This window comes from Ambystoma mexicanum, chromosome 13 (genome assembly GCF_040938575.1).
Source record: "Ambystoma mexicanum isolate Mex_15411 chromosome 13, UKY_AmexF1_1, whole genome shotgun sequence".
NCBI classification, from domain to species: Eukaryota; Metazoa; Chordata; class Amphibia; order Caudata; family Ambystomatidae; genus Ambystoma; species Ambystoma mexicanum.
The window spans coordinates 314,002,519-314,019,893 of record NC_090938.1 but is presented as its reverse complement, the minus strand read 5'-3'; the positions used below and the strand labels follow the sequence as shown (position 1 = coordinate 314,019,893).

Genomic DNA, 17,375 nt, shown 5'->3' with positions numbered 1-17,375 from the left:
CTGGCAATCTCGAATCGTGAACTGTTCTAACCTTGTGATCCTCGACAACAGGGCCCTGTCCCATTTGACACTGGCGCAGGCCTATTGACTTTTATCTACGTTTTAGAAAGTGTCTTTTGATTCTATCTGCCTTGACAAAAGTATTGCCTATGATTTTTATCCCCAATTTTCTTGTGTTCATTCATGTGCTAAGTGTGTTTGACTACGGTAACATTTCTTCTCGCGGGTACGCTTTTCTTTCGTAGGACCGAACTGTCATTACTGTCAAAAAGTGATCATGTAATAACCCACGGTAACGTCTTTGTTTCACAACACCGGTCTGTCAAATCCAAAGTTACTTACCTTGAATTGTTCTGCACAAGGGGGATTGGTTGTGTGTGGTATATTTGAAGTGTGTTTTTAATTTAGGAGAAGTGAAGTGTTTTGTGAACAGATGGTCTAAAAATAAATGTACTTTTACTTTTTAACCAGAAACCTTGAGTCAGTGTTTGCTTGAGTCACAGTAATTGTAGTCCTTTGTATAATCTCTACTACTGCTCATTTGCTCTTGAGATAAGTCTGGCTGCTCAGCCACTGCTACCACTTTTTCTGTGTAGTACAGGCTTGTACCAAAGGTGAAATTGTACTACCACTTGTGGTCTTAATTTTGTGTAGTGGTTCCTAAGGGTACTGCACAGGATTCTGCCTAACAGCCTCTAACCCAGGCTTGTCCAACCTTTTTGAATGTGGGGCCGAAGCATTAACTTTTTGTCACCCAGAGGGCCGGCGAGCCAAAAGTCAACAACCTCACCCAAAGCAGTATATTAAAAAGCGATATTGTGTGACCTTTGGCACAATAGCATCACAGGCAGTGATAGCCATGCAGTCCCAAGGATAGCTTTTGGTGTCATGGGCAGTGATCAAAGGTTTTTTGCATGTGATTTCTTTCAGTGTCTATGTGTTAATATTTTTCTGAAATAGTGGGGGCGACCGAGCGTAGCGAGGGAGCTACAAGGTTCTAGGGAGGGTTTGGGGGGGTTCCCCCCCAAGAATTTTTTTTCAAATATGGGGTTGAAATGGTGCATTTTACAGCAGAAAAGGTGACCAAAAAGCCATAAGTGTACAATCAGTTCTAAAAGGGGTACATGAAAATTCCATGTCACCAACAGCAGAAAAGAACATTTTACAACACAACACATTTTAATGATCAATGTGTCCACAGTGTAAGACAGCACTGTCACTGATGTAACACATTGTCATGCTGGTTGTACCCAAAATATGCCTCTGTAGCAACATGTCTATGCTGGCTGTTCCCAATGTAGGCCAGCATTGTCCTGTTCAAAGCATGATTGATGCTGCCTGAGCATGTGCAGTGTGCCCAATACATATGGCAGCTTATCTCTGTAATACACATTACTTCTGTGGTGATGAAAGAAGCATAATTCAATTCAACAGATAAAATGTGGAAAAGCGATCACCCAAAGGTGAACCTAATTGAAGAAACGCAATGTGAGCACAATCTAAAAGTATGCAACCTAGCAGGCCTAGTGCACACTTTACCTTTTCTTTCACCAATAAATTGGGGGGGGAGAGCGCGAACGCAGTCCCCCACTACCAGAAATAATGCAGTCGTGTATCCCGCATTTGGGAACATAGCAGGGGTCAGCAAATCCGATGTGCAATGGGTAAGCCTCACCCTGGGAGATCTGCCCTTGAGATCACATTCTCCCCTGCCAGCTAAGTATGAGTTGCATGCAAGAGGGCAGGGGTTGGGTCAGTTCTGGGAAGCCCCGCTAAGCGAGGGTGAGAAGGCAGGCCCTGACCCAGCCCCAACCCCCCAATCCCCGGAAGCTCTGAGCGTCTGCAGAGCTGCCTGTCCCGCGTGTAGGGGGAAGCTCCAGCAGGCAGAGCCCAGCAGAAGAGCAGATTGTAGCACAGTTCCTTTCTCCCATCAGGTGCTGCTCGGCCCGAGATTTGTATAAATAGCAGGATGGCTTGAGCAGGCCTGTTGCAGTCTGCCCACTGGCCTGTCAGCCCCACACGGGCCCATGGCCCTCCTGAGTGTAGCTGCTCAGCGCTGGCCCCATTCACACCATCATAATCATCCTGGACCTCGACGCTCCACCACCCCTGAGTCTCAGAGTTCTGCTCAATGACAATGCTGAAGCTTTGACATCTTTGCCGTAACCATATGCCGTGTTGTGTCAGCCGAGCCTGCACAGCGCCAAAGGCAAGTATAGGCTGCCCTCAGACTGCGCTACCAAAAGAGTGAAAATAAGTTATACCTGTTGAGCTTGCCTGTTTCACTTTTATGATTGGGATCACTGCTGCATGGGTATTAAGCGCCTTATAAATAACCTATCATACCACTCGTATTTTCTCCAGAGCTGCAGCAACTATTCGAAGTGTACTCCGATCCATTTTGTGAACAAACTCAATCCACTAACAAACGAAAACTTTGGTTCCCATTGATTTGGATTTGGATGTTGTTTCCTTTCTATACATTTCTGGAGAGCATTTTTTGAAAGGTTGTTCTTGAGTGTGTAGATTATTTGCTATTGCCCACTTTTGGCGAATGGCAATTTCAACAAAACATTTTTTTGCCGCAGAGGAAAGCTATTGTCCCCAACCATGCCAGGTGCATATTTGGTGTGAAGCTGCTGTGAGGACCAAGGCCACACCTGCTGCATGAACTCTGAAACCAGGATCCTGCTCACTGCAGGTGCTCTCTGGTGAACTTCCTGGCATGGAAGTGCAGAACAAAGGACCCACCTTGCCTCTAGAGACTCTGGACAGGGTCTCCCAGCAGCCCAGAAGTTAAGGCACAGTGCTCATCAAAATGCTTGTGAGCTACGTTGACCCAGACCTCGCCTGCCTGGCCCTGCCCAAGTTTATTTGTGTTACATGCCACTGCTGCGTGCTGAACCACACCATGCGTTGGACACAGTCACCCAGTTCCCCAACCCAAAGCTCTGTCACCGTCTCCCGATAGTGTTGAGCCACGAGTGAAAAGAACAAAAGGTTTTTGAAATGGCCCTGTTGCTTATGTACACCTTAAATAACCCTGTTCACTTTTAAGCCACCCGTCTCTACCTTTTTAAAGCCATTGTCATAAGGTTTGACATTTTGCTGCTGAAATCTTTGCCTGTGCACCTCGGTCTACAAACCTGTAGTGCCCCTCTATTTTCAAGTCTTCGTTCCCTGGGTTTTCCCTTACAGGGGTGCACCAGTAGTATTTTATTATTTGTGTACATTTTTGTTATTAGAGTAAAAGGTAATATATTTTTTTTAGAAACGTGGTTTTACATTCTTTTACTTTGGTTCAGCATACCATTGTTAGTATTTCTGCTGTACCTGGTCATCCCCTGTACTAGAGAATAAAGCCTGTTGTACTGTTTTTAGTAGTTTTGTTATTCGGATAGTGAAGAAAACTAAATGAGTAGCAATGGCAGTAACGTAAACATGTTGTAGTATGGAGGCATAGGGACAGCAGGGTGGATTCTCTGATCGGCCTCCTGATTGACGAACGCAAGCTCCCCTTAGCATCTTTGATGGAAACTCTCCAAAAGACCGCGAGCAAAGGGGGCGCCATTTTACAATCGTTTGGCGAGAGGTCCGTTGTTTTCCTTTAGAAGCCATAATGCATTTCAAGACAGATGCCTGGCTTCAAGGGAGTCTAGTTGAGCTGCTAGGGTTCAGATTTTTGGGGAGGGAGAGGGGGATCAGGCGCTACTCTCCTGCTTTTTAGATTAAATGCTTTCTCATGAGGTAGACACATCTGTTTGCCATTAGTTAACATGGCTAATTATATTTTGTATGGTGCTTCAGATTTGATGTTATTTGACTATGTTGTAGAACACTTTCATGAGGATTGGCTCGGTATGTGCTTTGTTAAAAACTTTATATAAAATATTTAAATACAATGAGAAAAAACACGGAAAATGTCAAATATATAATATTTTTGTACTAAAATGTTAAGAAACAAACGTAGCTGTTTAACAGAAGGATCCGAAGTGAATCTGTACAACCAAGGCCTATCGAAAGATTTCAAACTGAATTAGCAATCCTGCTAGTAACCCATTCCTATATGGATAGTGCCGTTCTGATCCTTAATTTATGCACTTACATTCAATGGTAGTCTTTTGTGTGTTTAGACATAAAAAGAGAATACATGTCCTAGAGTCTAGGACATGTATTCTCTTTTTATGTCTAAACACACATTTGTCTTGTTCTTTTATGTGTCCCGAATAGAGCACAGAGTAGTTTTGCGCACAGGCACATTTAAAAAAAAAAAAAAAAAAATTTTTTTTTTTTTTACACACTCGAGCATTGTCCAACATACGGCCTGGCGGGCCACATAAAATGGCTTGGCGGGCCGCATTGTGGCCCGCGGGCCGTACGTTGGACAACCTTGCTCTAACCCTACCCATTTCAGGACAGCTCTCAAAAATGGCCATTTTACACAGTCAAATGCCTTTTCGGTGTCTACTGACATTAAGAGAGGGTCTTCTCCCGCTTCTCAGAGTGTTGCCATAAGGTCTAGGGTTTTTCTAATGTTATCTGCTCCCTATCGACCTCTCACATATCCTACTTGGTCAGTGTGAACTTGTTGGGGGAGGACTAGAGCTAGACGGGCAGCCAGGATGCTGCAATACATTTTAGCGTCAACATTTATCAGGGAGATTGGCCGGTATGATGTACATTCTGTGGAGTCTTTGCCTTCTTTGGGGATGACGATGATTATGGACTCAGTGAAGGACCTGGGGGCCTGTCCGGTCTCCAAGATTGAATTAAACAATTTGGCGAGGAATGGGGAGAGTGTACTAGAATTGGCTTTATAAAGGGCTGGCGTGTATCCGCCTTGCCCTGGCGCCGAACCCGCCTTAAGAGCTGAGATAGCTCCCTGCACCTCTACAGCGGCAATTGGGGCGTTAGGTATGATGTCAAGGTGGTCTTCAGCTATGGGTGGACGGGGATGGGCAGCTAAATACTCCTCAATTGTTGAGTGGGAACCACTGTTCTCTGCTGTGTACAGCTTCAAATAGTATCTGGAAAAGCGGTCAACTATATCTTGAGAGTTCGCGAGAGGGGCACCTGACTCGTCTTTAATTTTGAATATGGCTCTGTCCGCTCTCTGCTTTCTGAGTCTGTTGGCCAACATTGTGTGGGCTTTGTCCCCCTTCTCAAAGAATTTCTGCTTGAGGTATTTAAGTTGTGTAAGAGCTTTGCAATTCCATATATCCCTTAGTTCTTCCCTCATCTTTGTAATTCTTGTAACTGTTTCTTCCTTGTTAGCAGGGTGCTCTCTCATGGTGTGCTTCAACCGGGTGATACCCTCTCTTAGCTCTCCCTCCCTAAGCAGCCGGAGCCTCTTCTTGGCCATCCCCTCTGATATTAAGATTCCTCTTATCGTGGTGGCCTTCCCATCCTCCCAGACCGTGTTCATCGACATTTCTTCTGTATCATTAATTTCCAAGTATTCTTAAATGGCCTCAGCGAGGGTTTCTTTGAATATTGGATCTCTGCACAAAAAGTCGTTGCATCGCCACCTATGATCAGGAGTTGGAAGGGGGCCTAGGTCTAAATCTAGAGGGCATAGGTCATCGGTCCAAGCAACTACTTGGATGGATGTTCCTAGGATATCACTTTCGTTTTCAGCCCCTAACAAAGGATAATCAATTCTCAAAAAAGTACGGTGTGGTGGTGATAAAAAGGTGAACGACCTTCTCTCCAGCTGTGTTGTGCACCAGGTGTCTATAAGGTGGTGTTCTCTCAGCTCGCTCAGGAATCTATTTCCTTGGAGACTGCTTGGGGGAAGAGTGCTTTGTTGTACAGGGTGCCAATCACACTCTCGATCTGCCGCAACATTAAAATATCCCCCACAAATCAGTGTGCCCTCCCTCCAATTTTCTAGGAAATCAAACAGAGGTTCAAAGCTAGATTGTCCTCGATTGGGGGCGTAGGCCGAGCACAGTGTGATGGGACGTGCCCTCAATTTTCCCTGGAGTGCCACGTATCTCCCCTGAGTATCTCTACATGTTCTATTTGGACCCCCAAGGATCTTCTTAACAGGATACCCACTCCGCCCTTCTTCTGTGGTGCAGATGCCCAGATCGCGTCCCCGATGCCTCTACCAGTGATCTTCCTCTCTCCCCCATTGGTATATTTTGAGTATTATATAAAAAGGACATAGAGTTTGGATTGTCCAAACTGTCGCGCTAGCATCAAACTTTTCTGCAGAGAGTTTAGGCCCTTCACATTTAGGGAACCAAAGACTATGGCATCAGAGCGAGCCATCCCTACAAAGGATAGCGATTGCTGCCCCAATGCCTGTTGAACCCCTACCCTTTGCAGTGAGGTGGTAAGTTAGTTGCCGTGCAGCAGGGTGTGTGCGCAGAATCTTAATGTGGTTTAAGCCAACTGTCTTGACTGGATGAGCGGATCCCTCACCCCTCCTTCCGCCTGTATGAGACGCTACCGAGAGCATTCTCACTTGTAGAAGAAAAAAGACGCCCTACATCAAAAAGGGCGACTCTTGTGGGACCCCACTCCGTACCTTAACCGAAACTGTAACATTTGTGCAAGGAGGGGACAACATGTGTATAAACGGGGAACAGTGTATAGTGAGCACCTGGAAGTTAACACAACATGCAATACATTCCAATTAACACTAGCTGTCAGACATCACTAGAACTTTGCGGTGGGAGTTTTACCAGGGGACGGAGCCCCCGACAGAAGGGACAGCGCAGACCCCCTGAGGAGTATTTTATATTTCCATTTGAGTTGAGCTCGGCCTCTCCTTGGCGGCTTGTTGGCCGACTCGGTGCGGGCCAGTCAGTTCTCTCCAACTGTCTGTGTCTGAACCTGCGATGGGGCCTTGAAGGTGACGGTGAGCTTGCTCCACCTCTTCCACTGAGGTTATCCTGAAATCTTCACCGTTGTGCTCGAATGGAAGGGAAAAAGGATGGCCCCATCGGTATCTCACACCCTTTTCATGAGGCCAACCTGTAAGAGGACGGCATCCTCTTCTTTTCGCCAGTGTCATTGCTGAAAGGTCCTGGTATAGCTGTACTTTTGACCCTCGGAATTCTATTGTGTTGTTTAATCTTGCTTTCTGCAGAATATCTTTCTTTGGGCACAATAATGACATTTGATGAGGACTGAGCGAGGACCCTTCAGAGGACCGCCCGCCCTATGCACTCTGTCGAACTCTAGTTTGGGAGAATCAGCTTCACTATGCAGGGACAAGATTAAGGATTTTACTTTATTTTCCAGGCCAGATGGGGTTTCACCCTGTTCTTCTTCCAAGCCTATTATGCGAATGTTGGATCGCCGCTCTCGATTTTCCAGATCGTCGACTTTGGATTCCATGTCGCGTTCTTTCTGTTCAAGGTCTAGGAGTCTGGCTTCATATTGCATGGTGGCAATATCTCCCGATTCTAAACGGTCTTCCACTTTTGTCATCTATGTTCGTAAGTCCTAGACCGTTTCTGTGAGGCTTTTTTTCATTGACCTGATTTCCCCGAGGAGAAGGCGGATGTGTGCTTTGGTGGCTCTATCGCAATCATTACCTGGGATGTCCAAAGAGCTTCGGCTTCTTCCGTTTCCATAGTTGTGTTTGTGCGTCTAAACTTCTGCAAGGCTGTCAGGGCTCGCGGGTCCAGCCTTGTCCCTGGCGGAGCCTGTAGGCCACTGGTGCTGCGACAGAAACCACTAGTCCCAGGGGCAGCACCTCTCCTTCCTCGTGTTGCTGTGCTCAGTTTGTTCAGGCAGAGGGGATGACACTCTGCACTGCCTATGCTTTGGGGGTATTCAGCCCATTGTGATTGCACCAGTGATGCCACACTCTTTGCCTTTGCCCCCTGCAGCCCTCCTACCCGTTGCTTGTGCACTCTTTCCTGGTTCCTCTACTAAACTCCACTGGGGCTGGCGCAGTGCATTGCTGCAATCTTCTCCTTTGTATTCCGTGAATTGTGACCCTTGTGGGGCTCTGTAGATGGCTCCGGCACCTCTTCCGGGGCTTGGATGTTGGCCGTTGGGGCTGGTGCTGTATACAGACCCCAGGTTTCTGTAGCTGTGCTTCCTGTTATGAGCTGCTCTTGAAGCAGTGCCCCCCGGTTCCCAAGTGCGGTCCTCTCATGAACCTCTGACCTGGAGAGTCACCCAGGTCGCCGTCTTGCGCGGGTTTGTTCCAAAAAGGGCAGTTTTCCCCTTCTTTGTTTTCTTTTATATATATATATATTTTTATTTTCCCCCGGAGGCTCACTGCACTGCCCCGCCGCTCCAGCACCGTCCCCCAGAGGCGGGGGCCGATTCGCCCTATTACAGTTGATGACGCACCTCAATTTACAATGTCCCAAGTCTGGGAGCCAGAGATGGCGAGGGGAACCGGCCCCCGCGCTCAGGTGCCACCAGACTTAAGCACACTGCAGCCTCTGTGGCGGAGGCTGCGAGTGGACCGCAGCGGAGTGGAGAAGAGGGGTACCACTACTGCTATGGGTTGTAGCCCACCTCCGCTGGGCCGCCCACGCCAGCACCGACCTCTCCGACATCCCCAACTGGAGCTCTTCTCGGCAGGTGAAGAGGGCGTCACGGCCAGCTGAGGCCATCTGTCACCCTCATGAACACTCCTCCGCTCTGTCTGGGATTGGGTCCGCTCCCCGCCTGTCTTCCACCATACTCTCTGGTACCGTGTAACAGGTGTCCGTGGAAGTGAAACGCTCCGTAGTATCAGAGATACACGGTGAATGCCTCAGTCATCATTTTAGTTTCCTGGTCTGCGCTCTCTGCTCTAACGGCACTGGGGGTGCTCCATGGTAAAGCGAATTCTGACGTTCCCCTCACTCTACTTTTTCGTTGGTGTTTCGCCTGCAGATACACAGTTGCCTCCTGAAGTCATACACCATCTCCCTGCACACCTTTAAAAATTGTCATCTCTCGGCCTTGAAGAGCGACACAGTGGATCACACGACCATCTCGTCTGCACCCCCTGGTGGTCTCCGGTAGTTTGTTTGTATGGGTGTGTTATGCTGCGGTGGTTGTGGCCAGGGCCTAGAGTCTTGGGTGCATGGCCGAAGGCCGTAGCCCGTAGGCCATGCACCCAAGACTCTAGCTCCTGGCCTCAACCACTGCAGCACAACTCTACAATGCTACCAAAAATGTTGATTGTGGTATGTGGGCTGCTTAGGGGATATGTTTTCAAAAATGGGAGTACTGATTGGTACTAGTGTAATAGTGTTTATAGGATAGTGAGATGATGTGCGTTTGTTTGTTGGATTGTGTCCAGATTGTTATTGAAGACTAGGCATTTTGGGTTATATTTATTAGTGAGGTGTTTATTTGCATGGGTGTGTTATGTTGCAATGTTTGTGAGTTTAATTATTATATACTTACTGTTTCCTTTGTTGAGGCTGTATGAAGAGTTTTGGCCAGGCCATGCAGTCAAGATTGTAATGTTTGGCAACAAGCGCTGCAGCATAAGATACCCATGGAAGGAAACATTTTGGATTGTGGTTTGGATCAGGTGTTCGTTTGAATGGGTGTGTTATGCTTTGGTGTTTTTGAGTGCAATCCTTGTATACTTACTGTTTGACTTTTTGTGGTTGTATGCAGTTTTTTCATGACATGGGTAGTTGGAGCACAATTCTTTTTTCAATCACTGTGATACAAGAAAAAAAAAATCACATGTTGGTGTAGGTAGTTTCTGAGTTTTGCATTGCATAGTAGACATTTGTTTTTTGTCGACCCTCATAGTTAGTACTTTAGAAGTACTGTAGTTCAAACCAGTCTACTGTGCAATTTGCTCAGTTCCTGGATTTGTTGATTAAATCATTGGGTCTGTGGGAAAGAAATCCATGCTGGATTAAAAAAAAAAAAAAAAAAAAGTTCTGCGTTGTCGTACAATATATTTCTTTCATTGATTTCAATAGGAGGGATTGAATAGGTGTATGGTTTTTCATTTGGAAGTGGTGGTAGTATTGTTGCAATTAGATAGCAGTTGGTGTAGTCTATTTATTTCTTCTTCCATTTTAGTGGTATTCATCTATCTGTTGGCTTATTGAAGATTTTTGGGTCAGTTAGATACCTCTTGGCGTATTCTAATTGGTCATAGTTTTGAAGTTCAAGTTTTGTTTATGTTAATAATTAGATTAGTTATTACATTTTGGTTTTAAGAATATTAAATAAACGTTTACAAGATTTGATGGTAATCTCTGCTTTAGAGTAATGGTACTATCATTACATTTGAACCATCCACAATTTTTTTTTATATATGCAGTGTAGTGACCTGCATTGGTTGTGGCTCCTGCGTGGTAGATTATACCTATTGTTGTGAAGGTTTTCTTACCAAGTGATATTTGACCATATGTGAATCCAGTCAGCTTGCAGTTGTTTTTGGTACCATCTGCATTTTAACGTAAAAGCATTACTGTTACGTATTTACTATGTGTCTGTATTTGTAAGGTGAAACAATTATCAGAATTGCAGGTAGTACATAATCTGCCATGGTTTGCATTTTGTACAAGTTGCTGAAATGGAATTGATTCACAGTTCGGTATGGATACATACATGAAGCGTTCATTAGGAATTTCTTCTTGTACTACATGCCTGCAAAGAGTGCATGTATGTTTCCACATGTATGAAATCTGGAAGATTTCATTTATAGGTATGTTTTTGTTTTCTAGTACTTGTAGCAAGTACATTAGACATTCTTGTGGATCTTCTTGTGAGTTTATAGTGAATTTGACCATTCCAGCACAGTAGTTCAATTCTTATCTTATTTCATGAACTCTGTAAGTGTTGTCAGTATTGTTGGTTGCATTTCTATGAAGGACTAACATTTGCAAACACAATTGGTCTGAACTGTGTAAGTAAATGTTGTCAATAATTGGTGGCAATTGGAATAGAATATTTATTGCTACATTTGCGTAGCAATTTACACCAGTTGTATTTGAAAATTTGAATGGACCTGACAGTTCTGTGTCCAAGTCATTTGTTGGGAGTGTGTGTTGCTTCTTTGAAGATGTAGTTGAGTAACCTTGAGCAATATATTCATCTTTGGTTGTGGTCCTTGATGAAGTATTACCTTCTTTTAATTTCTTTGGAGGAATTGCTGTGAGATCCTGCATAGATAGTTTTCTTTGACAACGTTTTATTTTTGCGGAACAATATAGGTTTTTAGATGAGGCGTGTAGAGTGAACACAGTCTATTGTATTCTAGAAAGCAAGAAATATCAGCAATTACTTTACTTGCATCAAAGTTGATTAGAAATAGTCTGTGTTAGGCAGAATCCAGTGCTGCAGAATCCAGTTCCCTTAGGGAGCACTACACCAGATTAGGACTACAGGTGAGAGCAATAAATCCCCTTTGGTATCAGTCTGTACCACAAAGATTTAGTTGGTAGCTGTAGCTTAGCAGTCAGACTTATCTCAAGAGGGAGATGAGCAGTATTCAGGGTTTACACAATAGGCAGTACAGTACTATGGAGCAAGGAAACACTGACCAAAGGTTTGTATTAAAAAGAGAATATATATTTATTTTATACACTTCTAAGTCAACATAATCACAATTGGTAAAGTAAGTTAAAATTCAGTCAAGGAAAAGTAAATACAACTCCCTATTCAATTGTAGACAAGTTTGCGGTAGAGTGAAAACTGAGCAAAACGGAACAGTGAAAACCAACTACAAATGGCACTCTAGCAATTTAACGAAAGGGAGGGAAAGCACAAGTTAAACCGAAATATCTTCAGACACCCCATAGCAACACTTCCTGGAGGTTTTGTGAACAAGTAATGCACAGTAACACTTTAGCAGAAAGATAAGTGAATGAAAACTGAGCAAAATGGCACTCCACTAGTTAAAACAGTAGGAAGGAAGAGGGGTTTAGAGGATTTAGGTGCATCAACACATTTCTCATTGAAAACCAATCTAGTGAGAGTAGATCTAACAAATCAGCCAGAGTCAATAGGCCAGAGTCAGTGGTACAGGACCAAGAGTTTAGGAGCAAAAAATGTTCTTGTAGCTGCAGTCAAGTCTTTAGTAGAAAAAATATTGAAGAGGTAGATGCGAGGTGAAAGACAATGTTAAGAGAGAGGGCGGCCGACCCCACAAGTAGATCAAGGATTTAAAACACCTTTAGGGCTACCATGGGAAAAGGGCGGCCTGACAGAACAATGTAACTTAAAAGTGAAGAAGTGGGTCCTGCGGTGGCGGTTGTTCCTGGTAGTTCCTGCAGGTCGAGGGGTCCAACAGAGGAAGAGAGGCTCTCGTCGTGGAGGAAGGTTCGAGTCGCTGCACTACCCAGGGAGGAAACCAGCCGCGGTTCTGCCAAACGAAGTTTAAAAGGTATGCTTCCTTTTAATCGCGGTCCGGGTCGATAGCTGCCTGGCTATCCGGTCTCCAAGTGCTGGGCACTGTCGATTCGACCAAAGCAGGTACGAGGAAGCGATAGGTGCACTGGTTGACCCCACCAGCTCAAGGGAAGGAGGCTCTTTCGCTGAAGATCTCCTCTCGTCGTGTGGAAGAAAAGTGGTGAGACGATCTGGCAGGGCTTCACCGGTGGTGTAGTTGCTGAAGATGTCTGTCGCTTCTCTCCCCTTCGGTTCCGTAGTTCCAGTGGCGACGTCTTGCTCTTCGTCCTCAGGACCCTGCTTTTATGCAGAAAGAGACCCATTCATACAGCCTAGCTGTCACTCGCACAGTGGAGTGGTCTTCTTGGCGGGAGACCCTCCAGCCTATCGGGTTATAGTGCGACCTGAGTTGCTGCGGCAACTCTGTTCAGGGGTTCTACTCTCCCTCCCGAACAACAGACCCACCCCAGACTCACAGGCGCCGAAATGAGGACTTCTTGGCAGAAGCCGCCAAAAGAGCGAACAAAGGATCCCCGACCTGAGTTAGTAGAGTAAGAGACGAGAAAGAAGTTATATCAAAGTTCTGGCAAATAAAACCTACCAGAGTAAAGTTAATAATAAAATAAACCAGCGGTATGTTAGAGGCTGTCAGTAAAAGTGTTAGCCTCGAACAATGGGAAAATCCCATAGGGAAATATTTGCGGTCGAATATAAAAGGTAGTAACCACTGCCACCAGCCAGAAACTTTGTAGAGGGGGGACTTTAAGGTACCCTCTCGAAAATTAACATAGGGGAAAACCTATTAACCCCTTCCAGTACTTCCATATTAAGATGGGTTGTACTGGTTTAGTTCATAGAGATTGACTAGTAAAGTCAATGGGGACTTTACATGCCCTGGGAGACAGTAGTCAGTCCCAGGGTATGGAGTCTATGTTTGGGGGTCGCTACGACACCCCTGTGTCACTGCACTTAGGGTGCTGTGTAACACATGTGCATAAAGATGATTCCTATGGGTGAGAGAAAAGATCCCATAGGCATTAAACACAAAAATAGCCCAGAACACACATAGCAAAGATGCCTAAGAGTGGGAAAAAGAGTCTCACTCTTAGCAGGTAAAAAGTAATAAACCCTTCAAATCCAGCAAAGCTGCTGGGGGACTCTATAGGTAAGGGAAATTAGCCATAAGTGAGAATTCTCCCTAACAGTCCGTCAAGTGTACGTAAGCGTGATAGTGCTACATAGCTCATGCCTTCTTTAAAGACTGTGCTACCAATATCTATCAATGTTTTATCTAGGGTAAGACCTTGTGATTTGTGAATGGTGACGGCATATGCTAGAGTTAGAGAAAATTGTTCTCTGCGTACATACATGTCTTTAAAAAGAAGGAAGCGAGCAGTTGAGCATCCTATCCTTTTTACTTCGGATAGTTTGTCAAAGAGAATATTGACAAATTGAATATTGTTGTCATGTGTGTATGTTTGAAAGCCAACAACTGCACCAAGTGCTCCATTAACTAGCCCTTGGTCCACGTAAAGGTTACGTTTAAGCATTACTCTACAGTTTAAAGATAATTTTAATATTTTTGAACTATTGGTTGCATTTCTTTTTTTAACATTGTTTCATTACATTTTGAACAGCTTGAAAGAGTTGGCATCAAGGACATACAAATGACATTGTTGTGTGCTAATTGTTCCACGACATCAGTAGCACATGAGTTATGGCCATAGAGTGCATGGATGTGCCTGGTGTTTAATATAGTTTGTGCTTCTTGAGATAGTACACCAACTCTAATACTTTTTAACATGTTGGCGTATGTCAGGTCTGCAGACTGCTGCATATTTTCAGTTAATTCTCTGTATTGGAAATGTTTCCATAGGTTGACATTTTCTATGCTGCCAAGAGTTTTACGGCACAGTTTGTGCCATAAGGTTTTAAAAATAGGTTCAGCTTTCACTGGTGTTAATTGAAGGTCTCCGAAAGCAATATTGTGTTTTCCGTCAAAGAGCTCTTCGTAGTCTGTTTTGAGGAACTCTTGCAGTCTGAGGTGAATTAAACCTAACATTAGGTTGGAGACCATGCTCACCTCATCTATTAGCAGCATTTTCATTGATTTGAAAACTCTGCGTAGTTCCATTGCAGCTTCTGTAGAAAGTTTGTAATAGTCTAATTTGTTTTGATGTTCTACTGGAAGGAGTAGTAATCGTTGTAAAGTGACACCGCCTATGTTGTAGGCAGCTAAACCTGTGGGGGCAGTTACAAGAGCTGACAATTTATTGTTTTTCAATTGTTGGAGGAACTTGCAGATGATTTTGATTAAGAATGTTTTGCCTGAACTAGCTTATAGCAGTATAGGTTTGTAATCTTGGCAGGTACAGGTTTTATTTTCATGTTGCACACCATGTCCAATTCGTTTTGTTGCTTCTTGGAAAATGCAATGCTGCTCTGTGTGCAACGTCTTCTGTAGATTGCTCATACTGACACATGGTGTTTTCTACTTCTGTCATGGCTAATTCTGCCTCATTTGCTATTAGTGGCTGTCCAGTGGTTCTTGCCTTCCTGTTGCAGAAGGTTAACTATTGTCAGGAGTGTCCACATCTAGTTGGGCTGGAGTTCTTCTTCGTGTTGCTGTTCATTGTGCAACATTATTTGGTACTGTGTAAAGTTTACGTCTGTTATAGTGTTTTCATTTGCTTTGAAAGCTTCTTCATAGGAGTCATACGTATCCAGTAACTCTTCTTCTTTTCTCCATGGTTTAAAACGTTGTAGCAGGGACATGTAATACAGTTCTTTATGTTGAGGAGTTTTTTATAACAATTTGATATGATTAATTAAGCTGCGTTTGGCAAGTTTCACTAAGCTGCCTTTGCAATTTGCTACTCTGTATCTACCTTTCTTTTCATCTGGTTTAATATTATTTGTGTATGTGAAGTTGTGGGCTGCGTGGTAGAGCCACATGGTTTCCAAAGTGGTACTCCTGTTTGGGTAGTATGTGTCTAGTAAGGAACAAGTTACTTACCTGTAACTGTTGTTCTCCAACATGGGTCTGGCATGGATTCACATACTTATGAATATTCCCCGTTTTCAGGCTGGGAATCATCAGTAAAGAATAAATCAGTTTCAGTTTCGTTTCTGAACTTCCTTTCTACTAATAACCAATGACTGGTCTCTGGGTCATACTACCCCTAGCCAATGACTGCCCTCTACCTAAGCCCCTCCTCTGGCAGCCATCTTCAGATTTGGTAGCACGTAAAGTGACAGTAGGACCAAAAGAAGAGCCGAAGAGGGGTTGGAGGGAGCGTTCGCATGTGAATCCATGCCAGACCCATGCTGGAGAATAACAGTTACATGTAAGAAACTTTGTCCTTCTCCAGCAGGGGGTCTGGCATGGATACACATGCTCATGAATACAAGAATACATAGCAGTACACACATGCACAACCACGTGAGGTGGCAAGGCTCAACATTAAGCATTTCAACAACTCAACATTAAGCATCTCTTACCTCCTCACCAGGCTCACCTTCAAGCGAACAGGTTGCACAGCACTGCCTGGCCGACTCTGGACTCCTCCCTGGAATCCCGGTTGACGCAGTAGAATCTCGTGCAGGTGTGTGTCGACCTCCACGTAGCAGCCCTGCAAATGTCCAGCAGGGGCACACCAGACAGGAACGCCGTAGTAGCAGTGATTGCTCTGGTCAAATGGTCTCTTGGATGGCCGGGCAACGGTCGGTTTGCCAACTGGTGACAGTGCATGATGCAGCCGGAGAGCCATCTGGAAATGGAAGCCTTCAAGAGGGCCTTCCCTTGCTTCACAGGGCCAAAGGTCATAAACAGCTGTGATGTCTTCCGAAAATTCTTCGCGCGGTCCACGTAGAACTTCAGCGCTATAGCCACATCCAGCGAGTGCAAAGTCCTCTCAGCTGGCGACCAAGGCGGCGGGAAGAAAACAGGTAACACCAAGGGCTCGTTGAGATGGAAGTCCGACGGCACCTTGGGCATGAAGGAGGGGTGCGTCCTCTGCACTACCCTCGTCTCGTGGAATCTCAGATATGGAGGTTTACAGGAGAGGGCCTGGATCTCTCCCACTCGTCGTGCGGAGGTGATGGCCACAAGAAACGCTGTCTTACACGATAGGAACTTCAACCGCGCCAAATGCAGCGGCTCAAATGGAGGACCCATGAGCCTGGTCAGCACCACGTTGAGCTCCCACGCCGGGGCCGAGCATTCACCGGCGGGAACAAGCGGAACAGTCCTTTCATAAACTCATTCACCAGGCGATGAGACCACAGCGATGACCGCCCCAGAGTTCTGGTGTAGCGGGAGATCGCCACCAGATGGATTTTGATGGCAGCATGAACCAGACCCGCCTTGGCCAGCGACAGCAAGTACAGCAGCACTTGAGGGGCCGTAATCCGCAGAGGGTTGATCTTCTGTGCACAGCACCAGACAGAGAACCTCCTCCACTTATGTCCATAGCACTTAAAAGTCGAGGACGCCCTGGCCTTTGCAAGCACCCCCTTGCAGTACGGCGGGATATCGTACCCTCCGAACTCTAGTGCTGCAGGAGCCAGGCCTGCAGGTTCAGCGCTCCTGGGTCGTGATGTAGTATGCGCCTCCATCCCTGGCAAGAAGATCCGCGTCTGTCGGCAGTACTGGGGGGGGGGGGACGGACACTGACATGTCCAAAATGGTCCGGGAACCAAATCTGCCTCGGCCACGCCGGTGCGACGAGGATCATCTTGCACCGGGAACGTCTGAGTTGACTGATGAGTCGCAGAAGCAATGGCAACGGTGGGAAAACATACAGGAACAGGCGTCCCAGGGAAATGAGAATGCATAGCCCATGCTCCCAGGCTGGGGAAACCTGCTGGCAAACCTCCGGCACTTGGTGTTCATCGCAGTGGCGAATAGATTGATCTGGGGATTGCCCCATTGTCGGAATAGGAGATCCACCTGATCCTGCCGAAGCTCCCAATCGTGGCAGTCGGTGCGAGTCGGTGATGATGTTCTTTATTCCTGCCAGAAGGAAGGGTACCAGGAACATCCCTTG

General features: G+C 45.6%; 1 protein-coding gene and 1 non-coding gene across 4 annotated transcripts in view; both read right to left on the bottom strand.

The window, feature by feature from the left end:
- SLC12A6 (solute carrier family 12 member 6) overlaps positions 1-17,375 on the bottom strand; it is a 3,180,404-nt gene that overhangs the window by 127,962 nt on the left and 3,035,067 nt on the right. The window lies entirely within an intron of this gene.
- Positions 1,563-1,724, bottom strand: LOC138522210 (U1 spliceosomal RNA). Its single transcript, XR_011283299.1, has one exon. It is a non-coding gene; the product is annotated as a U1 spliceosomal RNA (small nuclear RNA).